Below are 14,633 nucleotides of genomic sequence, written 5' to 3' on the forward strand. Positions count from 1 at the left end.
CGGATCTCAGCTCACTGCAAGCTCCGCCTCCCGGGTTTACGCCATTCTCCTGCCTCAGCCTCCGGAGTAGCTGGGACCACAGGCGCCCGCCACCTCGCCCGGCTAGTTTTTTGTATTTTTAGTAGAGACGGGGTTTCACCATGTTAGCCAGGATGGTCTCGATCTCCTGACCTCGTGATCCGCCCGTCTCGGCCTCCCAAAGTGCTGGGATTACAGGCTTGAGCCAGTGAATTTTTATTTTAAAATAAGGATAATCAATAGAAGAGACCAAGTGTGGTCTGACTACGGTAGGGACTAGTGGAGCTCTTAACTCTCTTGATTCAGATAATAACTTTTTATTAATGTAATTTAAGTGTGAATTATCTTGTTTAGCAGCTTTGTTATACCAGTTCATACTGAATTTATAGAATTTTTAGATACACTTCTCAACTTAGGTGTTTATTGCCCCTCCTGTACTTATGCAACTGATTTTTGTAAACCTAAAAGCAAGACTTACTGTTTATCCCTGTCAAACTTCATTTTATTGCATTTGTTTGTTGAGTCTTTTGAGATCTTTGAAATCTTGGTTAATATCCATGATTTAATTATTCTACTTAGATGTTTTTTACTTACAAGTTCAATAAACATGTTTTTAATTGATATATTGTGAACAGGACAGGTACTGATATCTTAGGCATGTATTGAAATCATCTCTCATCCCTGAATATCTATTACTGCACTACACAATCTATGCTCTCCCTTATCTATTCATTCAACAAAGATCCATTGAGTGCCTACTTCATGCTAGGTATTACTACAACTCTAAGTACTGGAGATATAACAGTAATAAGAGAGGTAAGTTCCTATCCCCTTGAACATTTCATTCTGTTGGGGAAAGGCAAAATAACTAACCAACAAAACAAATAATGTATTTTTCCATAGTGATATGAGAAAAATTAAGCACAACAAGAAGATACAGGAGATAGATAATGGTGGTGGTGGGGGGGGGGCAATGCTGTTTTAAATTGATTGGTCCATGAAGTCCCATCTGAGAAGGTAACATTTTAGCAGACAGTCTGAATTATGTGAAGTATGCTATGTGAAGATCTAGGGAAAGAGTTTCCTAAGAAATCATAGCAAACACAAAGTTTCTGAAGAGGAAATAGGCATTCCAGAGAGAAAAAAGATAACCAAAAGACCAGAGTAGCTACAGCATAGTGAGCCAGGGCAGGAACAAATGGTGGGAAATACACCATAGCAAGGACTTGGGACTTTATTGTTGATGTAATGAGACGCATTTGGAGGGTTTTAAACCAGGTAGTGATATGATCTGATTCAAACTTTATAAAGAATATTTCGACTGATGTTAAGATAAACTTTTGAAGAAGGACAAGAGTGGAAGAAAGTAAACCGTGTAAGATGCTTTTGCAGTATTTCAAACTAGAAGTTACAGTGACTTTGGTGTAATGGTGATAGAGGAGGTACGGAATATTCAGATTTGGGGCATATTTTGAAGGTACAGTCTTCAAATGTACTAGCAGCTTAGATGCATGGTGAGAGGGCAAAAGAGGAAGGAACAATTGGATTAATTTAATTGCCTCTTTTTGTACCATGGTTTCATATATGTCTTCTCGTGTCTTTGCATTATAAACCCTTCAAGAGTAGGGACTCTGATCTTTTTTTCTCATATCACCTCAGTTTCAGGTATGTAGTACTTTATGAATATGTTAATCAATTATCAATAAGCTGTTTCTGAATCCTCCACTTTACCCTTATAATTCCTTCTTTGAAAGTCTCATATTTCATCATTTTTGACACCCTAATCTAGGGCTATGTCACCTAGAAGCTGGGTTAGCATTACAACTGTCTAAATGGTCTCTCTCACTCCAGCCTATCCCAATGTACCTGAAAATGCAAATTAATAACTTGAAAAATGTGCTTTCAGTCATTCATTCAATAAGTACTTACTTATTTGTCCACTTTGTATCTAGGGCCTTTCTGGATGCGAGGCATACAATAATAAACAAAACGAACAAAACTCTGCCTTGATAGAGCTTACATTTGCAATAACTAAATATATACAATTCATTTAATAATAAATACCATGAAGAAAAATGAAACAGAAAAAAGGGTATAGAGAGTGTTAAGAAGATCACAATTTTGAATATGAAAACCTCTTTAAAGAGGTTGCATTTGAGCAAAGATTTCAATCAAGTGATGGAGTAAGTCATACAAAGATCAGAAAGTGCAACAGTACAAGGTCAACTGCCGTGGACATTAGCTTGACTTGTTTGAGAAATAGAGAGAATATTAATGTATTTGTGAATTAGTGGCTGAGTGACAGGAGGGGAGGTCAGAAAGATGGTGAAGGCCAGATCATTTAGGGCTTTGAGGACATAGTAAGAAATTTGCATTTTATTGTATATGTGAAAGGAAACCATTGGACAATCTGAAGTTGGGCATAATCTGACTTTTGTTTTAAAAAATCACATCAACTCCTCTGTGGCTAATTGACTATAGAGGATTGAGGTCACATGCTTTATGGCTTTTGGTAACGTTTAATCAAATAAAAGATATCTGCCTATTTTCAAAGGCTTTTATTATTAGCCAATTCCATCTACCACTAGTCCTTAGCATATGCCCTCTATTTGTCAAGATGATTTCATCATGGGCTTCCTCACATCATATGAATTTATGCGTCTCTACCTTTGCCTATCTTTCCCCTTTAAGACGGTGCCTTCCATCCTCTCTTACTCACCATTCAAGAACCATCTCAAGTTTTAATTACATAAAATGCTTCCCTGACTTTCCACTTCACTGATATCTCCAACCATTAAATAATGTAGATCTTGCTTGTAGTTAATGACTGAGCACATGATCATGTACTTTATTTTATTGTTGTGAATATTTACTGTGTGCTAATCTTGTCTTCCAAATGATGTTGCAAGTTCTATGATAGCAGAGAATCAATGAATTCTGTATTTCTCATGGCATCCAGCAAATCTGGGAAGTATATCAAGTAACTGTTAAATGATGTAACGTGTGACTTGACTTTTTTTGTGTAATGGTATAATGGTGATCACCCAAGTAGCTTCTGGCAGACTAGGAATTGAGGTTGGATGAATAAAAACCATAGTTTCTTTCCTCAGTCATCAGAGCCCACCAGTCACGTATAACAGTACACTTGCTTTTACTGTAAAATTTTAAAGTCTCGATGGACACCTTATTGATTTTAGTAAAACTGAAAATTTACCTGTCAATCGAACACCGACCACAAAGGACTGTATTTCTTTATGCTATCATTTGGTTTTGGCAGCATGTAACAATTTTGTTAAAACCCAATTTCAAGTTGGAAGGCCAGGCAGCACCTGCTCAAATGGCTGGCATGTAACTACTATAGTCACAGGGATGCTCGGTGTTCACAGCTATTCAGGAAGGTATAGAGAGCCCTGGCCGTGGATGTAGCTGATTTGTGCGAGGAAAAGGCAGCCCAGTTGCAGGCAGCCATCTCTCTTCCCCCCTCCCAACTCTTGGGTTCTGGGCTGAGGCCAGGGACTGTCCTGAGCTGATCGCAGGCTCCCATTGGCCGCTGTCTTTTGTGACGTCACGATCATGATGAGAATTGATGATCGGACACGCTGATTTCATTGTCTGAAGCGGCAGTGGAGACCCAGGAAAAATCTCGCTGAATCCGCCTGCCCCAGCAGTGGCCTGATCTGGGTTCCGCTGATTGCTTTCGTAACCGCACCACACCCGAGGTAAGCACTCAACACTGAGTGGGTGTGAAGGGCGAAGGAGGGCGGGCAAGGCACCGGGATAATGCTTTTCCTAGTTTGGGGCGAGGTTGGGGGTGGAGGGGTCCATAGGTTCCGTGGCCTAAACAGGCAGCCAAAAAACTGGTGCGGATCCTAGGGAGCGAAGTGCCTCTATCCTCCTAGCGAAAGCTGGCGGCTGAGTGAGATTAGAAACGAGCTGCGGATAGGGATACAATGGGGATTGCCAGAGAGCGAAAGACCTTGCTTGCTCCGAGAGAGGGCGACGTTTGGGACGCGCTTCTGGTTGGGTAGTAGAAGGAAGTGGCACCTCTGCCTCCGAGGAAAGGAGGGATTGAATTCTACCACTTCTAGATTTCACTGGACAGTAGATTTCTCACAGCCCTACTCAAAGGCACTGAGAGCGCTGCGCCTGCGCATTAGCACCTTGGTGGGGGCGGGGTGGGTCACTGTGAGGAGAATAGGCGTGGAGTTTGCACAGGCGCTGTTTCGGTTTCACTGGAAGAGGTGGGGCTGAGCCATTTCTGGGCTGAATTTGGAAAGTAGAGACCCAGGGAACATCCCAGACCTTGTGATGTTTCAAGCACCAGTTGATGGAGAGGGATCTGCCATTTAGTTTAAACTGGCCTGCTGAGTAAATCCAGCTTCAAAATGAGCCTTATAAATTTGAGAAGGCAAATTCTAAATTTCCAGGTATTAGATGTTGAATAACAGAATGAATTCTAGAAGAATTTGTGGAGTAGAAGTTTATCAGATAAGAAACTGTTTGGAAAAATAAACACTAATTATTCAAATGAATCTAAATTTTAATCTTAAAGGAGCTCTGATTTGGGGTGACAATGATTTTGAACCCTAAATTCTTTGGAAAGACTCAGAATGAAGTCCATTGTGGAGGCTCAGAGTAAGAAATTTTCCTTTCTGGTCTTTATCTCTTCTTGGGACAATCTCTTATAAGTCTTTAGTCTCCATTTCAAGTTTGGTGCTAAGTCCATCTTCTTCCTCTGTGTCTCTGATAGAATTACTGAAGTCAAACATTATTTTGAGAGACCTTTTCCTTCACTCCTTCATTGGGAACGCTGTTACATTACTTATATTAAGGCTTTTATTACTCAGCAGTTGTGAGGAACAATGAAGAACAACCTGCCTGTCTATTCCTGATGAATAGATTGTACAGTATTGTTATTAATTGCCCTTCACAGTCTGATCATAGACTCCTGACAATTTTACAGAGGAATCTGGATTTTTCTCTGTTTCTCATAGTTAAGGGATTATCAAGTACTGGTAAATTTTCCTTTGAAAGACTTCTCTCACCATTCCTCCTTTACAATCTAAATTCTCATCACCACTTATCTAGTCACTGTAGGAGCTTCCTAGGCAGTCTTCACCTGTGCTCCACATCCTTAGTGGTCTGTGAACACTTCTTTCAACAGGTCACTTTCTTTAACCAACATATTCTTGGTTCCTTATTTTCTATTGTTTCAAGCCTAATTCCACTCGAATTTCAAAGAACTTCATAATCTGGCCTCATTGTAATGCAGGAGTCTTATTTTCCTTTATTCTTCAGTGCTCAACTCTCTTTAATGTTCAGTTAGGGAGAACAATCTACCTGTATAACTTTGCTCCTTATACCATTACTATCCCCTTCACCTAGGATGCCCTCTCTTCTACATAATTCACATCTTACTCGCTTTGGAAACTCAACTCAGATTGCACCCCTCCACAACTGCCTTCCAAATTAATCTAACCCAAATGTTACTGACCTCACTTTTCCTAGAATTCCCACATTAATTCTTGTCTTTGTCACTTGCTTGTGGGTTGCTTTGTATTGTCTCTTTTGTTGTTGTTGTTGTTGTTGTTGTTGTTGTTGCTGCTGTTGTCGTGTGTGTGTGTGTGTGTGTGTGTTAGACTGGAATCCTCAGCCGGATTTTAAACCCTTCCTTAAGGGTTGGAACCATGCCATCTATTTCTTTATTATCTGTCCGTAGCACCTAACTGAATAATCAAAATAGCTGTAGCTGTTTATGTTCTTTTTTTCCCCAGAAAACAATTTCCTTGGAAATGAAGCGGTATTTTTATAGAGAGAACTGTACACATGTGAAAGCTTATTCATCGTTGGTCAGGCAAGAGACCCTCCAATGACTAAATAAACCTGAATGTAAGTCAGAGGAAAGGAATTACAGAGATCTCTATTTACTGGGTGGCCTTCAAATATATAATGTCCTCATAAACAAGATCAAGGGAGGGAACACTATCCCAGAAGCGGTTCTGTCTGTAATTTTCTCAGTTTGAAAAATACTAAATAAAGAGGTATTCCATTGTTCTATACTTCTCTTTGGTGACATCGTAGCGTGTATCTTTAAAAATATACAAATTCCTCATTTTTTATTACATTTTATCTACAATTGCTATCTTATATTGACTATTCCTGATAGTTTTCATGTGTACATCTCTTGAATCAGAGATGACCACTGTGATGATTGTTATAATTGCTATTATATATTGGTTGTCACTTTCCTATCCCTTAGGCTTCAAATTGCACTGTTCTGCAGAGCTCAAGTTTTACTTGAATGACAGTGTGATTATGGTTTAATACAGAGGTTTTTCACATATTTCACTTTGGCTCCTGCCTCACTTTGAGGTACCATCTCAATATCACATAAAATTTTTTGACGTAGAAACATGGATTAAAAGTAATCAGAAGGGTGTTGTAACCTGTAAATTAGAACATCATTATTATAGATAATTGCAAGTGAACCATGAATGTTATTTATTATAAGGGAAAATCTTTTGACCTTTTCTCTGATTACCTACATTATATGAAACTCCTCAAAGCTGTTTTAGCTTGTAGCCAGCTTTCATAGTAATTGAGACTTTCCTAGACATTTACATATAGATCAGTAGAGAAAACTGATCAAACTTAAGCAACTCTGGATAGAATGTGGTGCTTAGAAATATGCTGTTAAGTTTAGAGAGCTCAAAATAAAATATGAAAAAAAATGAGTGTGACATATATTTTTAAAGCTTGTTTTACAATTTCTATCTGGGAGGATGACATTGGGTTTTCTCTTTAAGTTGTAGAGTTTGAGTTGGGGGAGATTTTATAATGATAAGCTAATCCCCTTATTTTACAAGTAAAGAATCTGAAGGCCAAAAAAGTGAGGTACTTTACTAGCATTAATAAACACTAATATTTATTAAGCACTTAGTGCCAGACATTGTGCTAAAAACTTTATATATCTTATTGCATTTAAACATCACAAAATCTATATGAAAGAGTGTATAGTATTATTTCCCATTTTACAAATGAAAAAACATATTTCAAAGCAGTTGATTTGCCCAGGTGCATACAGCTACTACATGTCACAGTCAAGACCCAGTCATGGGTTTGACTTGTAATCACCAAGTTGTGCTTGACTAAGGTCAATATAATGAACTTTTGGCAGAGCTTTAGCTAGGATCTAAATCTCTGGAATCTGAGACGTGTGTGTGTGTGTGTGTGTGTGCACGTGCATTTCATAAACACCATATTACTTCTACGAAGTTAGAGATTTGTAAGATTACCCAAATAAATGGTGTATATTTACATTTGTTTTAGATATTTTATTAAAACACACTCTCTCAGTCCTGATTGAAAAAATACGGCATGAAACTTTGCATAAAATACATTTTAAAAACATTTATTGCCTTCTGCTTTTAAAATTGTATCATACTTCCAGAGGGAATTATATTTTTATAGTGCAATCTCCAACAGAATAAATAAAATTTGAATTGTTGATTTTTATTTTATTGTGGAGTCAGTGAGCTAAAACTGAAATTGGTGGTTTCTTAATATACTTGCATTGAGTACACTATATCTAGGTACACTAGTTTAGAAGCAAATATTGATAATTCTAGAGATATATTATGCATAAGAAGGGAGCTCGAGATGCTGGCATATTCAGAAGCTATCACTGATATCGTAATACCTTTCCAGTCTGCATGAAATTTTAAGGAAATAAGTTGAAACCTGTCTGTCCAAATGGGGTCATTCTTGTGCCAACTAGTAGCAAAATTGCCTGGGTTAAACCAGAGATCTAGGTATAAGGCAACTGGATACATGAAATTATACTGTCAGTCAATTAAATGCTTCACCTTACATCTTCCATCTGTAAAGAAATCTAGAACAATATCTGTCTTACCTTTTGTTTCACAAAAATTCTCCTGTTGTTTCACAAGTAGACGTATGTGCATTTGGGTTGATCCTTAGAATCTTTAAGCCTATTATTTGTCAGGGTGGCAAAATTTAGCAAACTATCTCCTTAACCCCTTTTCCCTTGGAGTTAGGGATAGTTTCTTTCAAGCTTCTAAAAACAGTAATGCAAACATGTGGCTTATATACTCCCACTAAGCGCTTTTGTAATTAGGCAAGTATTGGTGTATGGTGCTCATTCAGGGTCATGTACCACTGAGTGGCAAAGCCAGGATTTGAGAGCAGGTGTTATTCTAGACACTGCATTCTCAACTGTTAAGCTACTAGGTATAGGTTAAGGAGCTAGAGTGAGGCCTATCTTCATTGTTTTTCAAAAAATTTATGTATTCATATATATATCTATACACACACACACACATGTGTATACATAAATTCATATATACACACACACACACATACAACATGTGTATTTTCCTCCTAGCTTCTTTTCTCCTTCTAAGCTCCTAGTTTCTTTTCTCCTTCTGAGCCTCTAGTATAATAATATACTCCTTCTGAGTAATATTTCCCTTTTTTTTTTTCCTCAGTGGAGATGACATTTTTTAAATAAATAAAGGCTGAAGTTTAGGGGAAATGGCTCATTGTGCTGACCTCCAATGGCTTCACTGGCAGAAGGCACATAGACCCATATTCTTTCTTACTGTCAAATCAACCAATGTTGAAAGCACTTCATGAGTGGATTTTATTAAAAAAGTAGATTCTAGTATTATATAACTTTTCTAATACGCTAATTTAATGATTCAATATTTTCTTATTTGGTTAGATTAGTATACCTATTGTATGTTTTGTGGATGGAATAGCTGTGTCATTTAAGAAAGTAATCATCTGAGATACATTTTCAAAATAGCTTTGCCCTTTCATAGACCGAAAATTTGTTGTGTTGAAATCCCCTTGTATTAATCTGTTTCCACACTGCTATAAAGAACTTCTCCAGAATGGGTAATTTATAAAGAAAAGATATTTAATTGACTCACAGTTCCAAATGGCTGGGGAGGCCTCAGGAAACTTACAATCATGGTGGAAGTTGAAAGAAATGCAAGGCACGTCTTACATGGCAGCAGGAAAGAGAAAGAGTGAAGTGGGAACTGCCAAACACTTTTACAGCATCTCATTCATGATCATGAGAACATCATGGGGGAAACCACTCCCACGATCCAGTCATCTTCCACCAGGTTACTCCCTCCACATGTGAGGATTACAATTCTAGATGAGACTTGGGTGGGGACACAGAGTCAAACCGTATCACCCCTCAACAAAGCAACAACTGGAAGAGATCCAGGCATTGTAAAATGTGGAAGAAGAAATATATTCTGTATTAGTGGGAAGTATTACATTAGGTATTAGAATGCTCAGTCTTGACTCCTCCTCATTATTCTAAGACAAAAGTATAGTCACACGAATTTATTTTTGAATATATATGTTAGTTATTAAAGTAACAAGTCAGACATTTTATCTAGGCTCACTTTCATCACTAATAAATGGTTAAAAGATGTGGGAAGTCAGTTTGAGATTATTTTTGTTCTCCCACCTAGTAATACTGAATGCAGAGAAAAATTTTTGAATTTAGGATTGTTTGTCATATGGAGCCTCAGGTAGGGATTTGTGAATCCCTCCCTTGCTATTCAAAGTGTGTTCCATAGAGTGGTAGCATGAACATCACCTGGGAGACGCTTAGACACTGCAAAATCTCTGGCCCCAAGCTAGATATGCAGAATCGGAATCTGCATTTTAACAAGACCCCCCCCCCCCCAGTTACTAATATGTGTATTAATGTCTGAGAAGCACTGAAGTAAAGTGAAATCTGACGTCCTGTACAACAGAGACTTTTAAGATCTGGTGATCATAGAAACAAAAACCTGAATTTTCTTTAGTGTGTTTTCACATTTCTAAAGAAATATGCAATCTAAGCATTCACCATTATATATTGTATGATGAATACAGATCAGCTTTGTTCCATTCTGAAGTATACATTGCATCATTAAGAGAAAAAAACTACACAAATGTCATAGGTAAAATCGATAAGCCTCTGAGTATATCCACTTACATTGGTGATAGCAATGACTTTACTATTGAAATGATGTTTATCCTAATTACTTGACTTTTCAACGGAGTGTTACAGAAGAATATAGTTGTATTGGGTTCACTGTCACCAACATCCTCAAGGGGAATGGTATGTTGTCTCTTTGCTTCCATAACATATCACGACAAAATTATTGCCCTGGAACAGCCCAAATTTGTTATCTTATGGTTCCAGAAGGCACAAGTCTGAATGGGTCTCATTGGGTTAAAATAAATGTGTCAGCAGTTCTTTCCTTTTTAGCACCTCTAGAGAAGGTTTTGTTTCCTTGGCTTTTCCAACTTTTAGAGGCTACCCACAAAAACAAAAGCAAAATTTTTGCTAAACTGACAAAATCTATCTTTGGGTCTCTGTTTGAGATATTCTGCCTTAAGTATCTTTTGTTTTTGTTTTATTTTTTTCATTTGAAGAATAAAGGAGGAGTTTTACCTGTGGCTATCAGATTTGGGGTTCTGCTCTATGACACTTTTAAGTCATTATGCAATTTCTTTATTTTTTTGCCAAGAAGTCTTGAGCATGATTACACTATGCATTTTCTTACTCTTTAAAGTATTTGTGGGGATAATCCTTCATTATTTGATTGACAAAAATGTATATGTTTATAGTGTGTAACATGATGATTGGATATATGTACACATTGTGGAACAGCTAAATCAAGCTAATAACATATCAGTTACCTCACATACTTACCTTGTGGTGAAAACATGTAAAATCCACTCTCTTAGGAATTTTCAAGTATCCAATACATGGTTATTAACTGTAGTCATCATGTTGTACAATAGATCTCTTGAACTTATTCTTCCTGTCTAACTAAAATTTTGTATTCCTTGATCAACATCGACCCAATCTTCCACTGTTCCCTACCCTTGATAACTACCTTTCTACTCTCTGCTTCTATGAATTTGACTTTTTTTAGATTCCACATATGTGAGATTATGCAGTATTTGTCTTTCTGTGCCTGACTTATTTCACTTAACATAAAGTCCTCAAGGTTCACCCATGTAGTTGCAAATGACAACATTATTTTTTCTTTGTCAAAGCTGAATGGTATTCCATTTTGTATATATGCCACATTTTCTTAATCCATTCATCTGTTGATAGACACTTAGGTTGACTCCATATCTTGGCTATTGTGAATAAGACTGCAGTGAGTGAACATGGGAGTGCAGATATATCTTCAAGACACTGATTTTATTTCCTTTGGCTATATATTGAGAAGTGGGATAGCTGGATCGTATATGGTAGGAATTCTATTTTTAATTTTTTAGGGACCTCCATACTGTTTCCATAATTACTGTACTAATTTAAATCCCCACCAAAATTGTACAAGAGTTTCCTTTTCTTGGTGGGGATAAATTTATGCTTTCACATTTTCATTATCTAAATACATGCGTGTTTCTATGTTGTTTCTACACTATATATGTGTGTGTTTATATAATGTTACCTACTTACCACTTGATGGTGTACTTTGAGGGATATCCCCCTAAACTGTAATGTGTGCCTAAATCTTTTTCCCCTAAATTTCTGCAGGTTGATGCAAAATCAGGAATGAGAGTTATAAGATAACTAATAGTCTATTTCTTTGTGTACTTCCCTCATTAGTAAGTTAAAATACAACCTACATTTTAAAGGTATTAACAAGACTGTGATTTGCAAGATTGTGAAATGTTAGTCGTCAATGGTTGTGGCAGTACAAACAGTCTCCAGTGAAAGGTAGAAGTGATTTACTTGCACTTTTTTTTTAGGGCTAGAAATGTACAAAGAAAAACAATTTATTGAAACAAAATTTACTCGATGAATATGAATGAATCCAGGTACTACTTAGCTCATTAGGAGATGCTATATGTCACTGGTTATCAGTGCTATGTATCACTGTCATATATTCTGTATGGATGGATGCATGTGGGATTGCATAAAAACAGAGCTAAAGGAAATCAGTCATTCAGTTGAGTCCCTATTTCTGTTTTTGTCATTCAGCTTGTTTATCTATTTGAAATTGATCTTTTTACTTTTCTTAGTATTTTTAATTTTTTTATTTTTAACTTTTGTGGGTACATAGTAGGTGTACACATTTATGGGGTACATGAGATATTTTGATGCAAGCATGCAGTGTATAATAATCACATCATGGAAAATGGCCTATCCATTTTTAAGCGTTTATTCTTTGTGTTACAAACAATTCAGTTATACTCTTTTAGTTATTTTTAAATATATCATTAAATTATTTTGACTATAGTCAACCCGTTGTGCTATCATATACTAGGTATTTATTATTTCTGATATCTGAGGGTATGATTAGGTATTTATAGTTTTAGGTGTATATTATTTGAACACATTACCATGTGAATAAAGCAAGTGTCATTAAAGGCTAATACATTTTTATCATTGATTAAACATTCTGAGATCCAGTATATTTACTTGCTAATGCATTTGTTTGGTAGAAGCTCTCTTTAGAATTTAGTCATTAGGGATGTAGCTATAGACATATACGTCCCTTTGTACTTTCATATGTTTATGTGGAGTATGTGTACATAAAATTTTCTTGCAATTTGTGTTCACGTCACTATGAATATGTTTTATGTAGCTGACAAAACCGAATATTAATTACATAATTTTAGGTGTGTCTTAAAGTGAGGTCAGTGAACAATTTCTTTGTGTCCTGAGAAAGTTGTATGATAAGTTTTTATTAAAATTCCTTTTGTTTCTATTTTCACCTAAGCAATATAGGTCAATTTTATCTCTAAAAAGAAAGATAAGAGATGTGTGCAATACATTTCAGTAAATTATAGCTTAATAAACAGACAATATACTTTCATAGTATTAGAATAAACAGATGTCTGTCACTAGACTTGATGTTTTGAAAATGCTGGAATTTATTTTTTGCAATATCTAAAAACGTTGGCAAGATGATTATAAAATAAAGTAAATAGAGAACTGAAACCCCATCTCTACTAAAATACAAAAATTAGCCAGTCGTGGTGGCCACTGCCCGTAATCTTAGCTACTTAGAGGCTAAGGCAGGAGAATTGCTTGAACCCAGGAGGTGGAGGCTGCAGTGAACCAAGATAGTGCCATTGCACCTCAACCTGGGCAACAAGAGTGAAGCTCCAGCTCAGAAAAAAGAAAAAAAAAAAAGCTTTTTGTAATATTAAATTTACACTAAAAAATTCTGGAGTGGCTTCCATGCATATGTGGACACCATGCTATTTGTTGTGCTTAACTTTCACCTTCTCAAACGTTTTGAAAGATTAAACTCCTATTGCATAGACAGGGGTCTCAGAATCAGTCTTCCTTTTGCCATCATAATATCATAATGTACATATCCTTCGTTTGAGGTTCACATATAAGTTGTGTAGGAGTGGATTGATGTACATTAAAAGAGTTATTCCCAGTACTGATGGCCAGTTGATGATATGTTAACTATTAACAAAAATAGACTTGACGTGGCACATTGCAGTTTATTAAGTATTTTAATGAAGATGACACATCATTTGAAGAAGAATAGGACAGGTTTTATATTCCCATTTTCCAGATGAAGGAACTGAGGTTCCAGAGGTCACTTATCTCTGCTAAAGTCACAAGACTAGCAAGTTATGAAGCTTAAGAGCTTAATAGGATGGAGGTATCCAAACTCCTAAAGCCTTCCCACTCCACCACTCCAAAAGGTCACCTGAATTTCTGCTTATAGCAATGATGAAGTAACAGTAACAGGATTTCCTCTTTTATCTTAACTATTTAAACACAAACCAACCAACAAACAAAAAACAGAAAAAAATAGAAAATAATGAATTTTAGACCTTTGACAAAAGGCAGCACAAGACCATGATTCTCTAGAGAAAGGAGACAAGATGAGCCCTATGAATGTCCCAATTTACTGCCTTGGGAAAGTTTCCAGACAATAGCTCAGGTAAAAGGAGCCCCAAAAGGCTAGAGGTCTCTCTGAGTTGAGAAGACATAGTTCAGATTTCAGAAAGTACAAAGGTGCCTACAATTTGAGGAACAGTGTACTGGAGAGAACATTGCACAGTGAAGGAGAAAACTGCATATGGAGAGAGCTTCATAGATCTGTAGAGGGACCCTTCAAATTTCTGAATAACGATCAGTTCAAGTGTGTGATGAAACTGATGAGGACAGAGAAAGAACCACAATAAAGGAACAGGCAAATGAATCCTCAGAACTCATGCAGGACCAGGAATGGTTATGTTCCCACTAGCTAGATTGTAAAACATCATATTTCAAGAGACATTTAAGAAGGTCCTCACAAGGGTATTGCCTGAATAATGGAGCAAATTAGATCTAGAATAAAGGCAATTCTAGATTTGCCTGACAAGAGCAAACCTCAAAAGAACCAAACCAATTCCTAGTAACTTAAATATATCCCCGAACAAAGGCAAACATATTGAAATACTACAAAAACAGACCGTACCCAACGACAAGATTCATAATATCTGATGTTAAATGAAAAATCCCCAAGCATGCAAAGAAATAGGAAAATATACAACTCATATTCCAGTGAGAAGGCAATAAGAAAAACAGAATGAAAAAAGGGTGCCAAATT

At 36.6% G+C, this 14,633-nt stretch overlaps 1 protein-coding gene across 4 annotated transcripts in view; it reads left to right on the forward strand.

Annotated features, from left to right (window-relative positions):
* Positions 1-241: 241 nt before the first annotated feature.
* Positions 242-14,633, forward strand: part of HDX (highly divergent homeobox) — a 188,687-nt gene continuing 174,295 nt past the window's right edge. For 2 of the 4 annotated variants that reach the window (XM_031660579.1, XM_031660580.1), the window contains exon 1: positions 2,736-3,737. The gene's annotated coding sequence lies outside the window, so the exon portion shown is untranslated. Of the gene's footprint in view, positions 3,738-5,792; positions 5,908-14,633 lie in introns of all 4 variants that reach the window. The other 2 variants (XM_031660578.1, XM_031660577.1) reach the window with 2 other exon arrangements.

This window comes from Papio anubis, chromosome X, assembly GCF_008728515.1.
Source record: "Papio anubis isolate 15944 chromosome X, Panubis1.0, whole genome shotgun sequence".
NCBI lineage: Eukaryota > Metazoa > Chordata > Mammalia > Primates > Cercopithecidae > Papio > Papio anubis.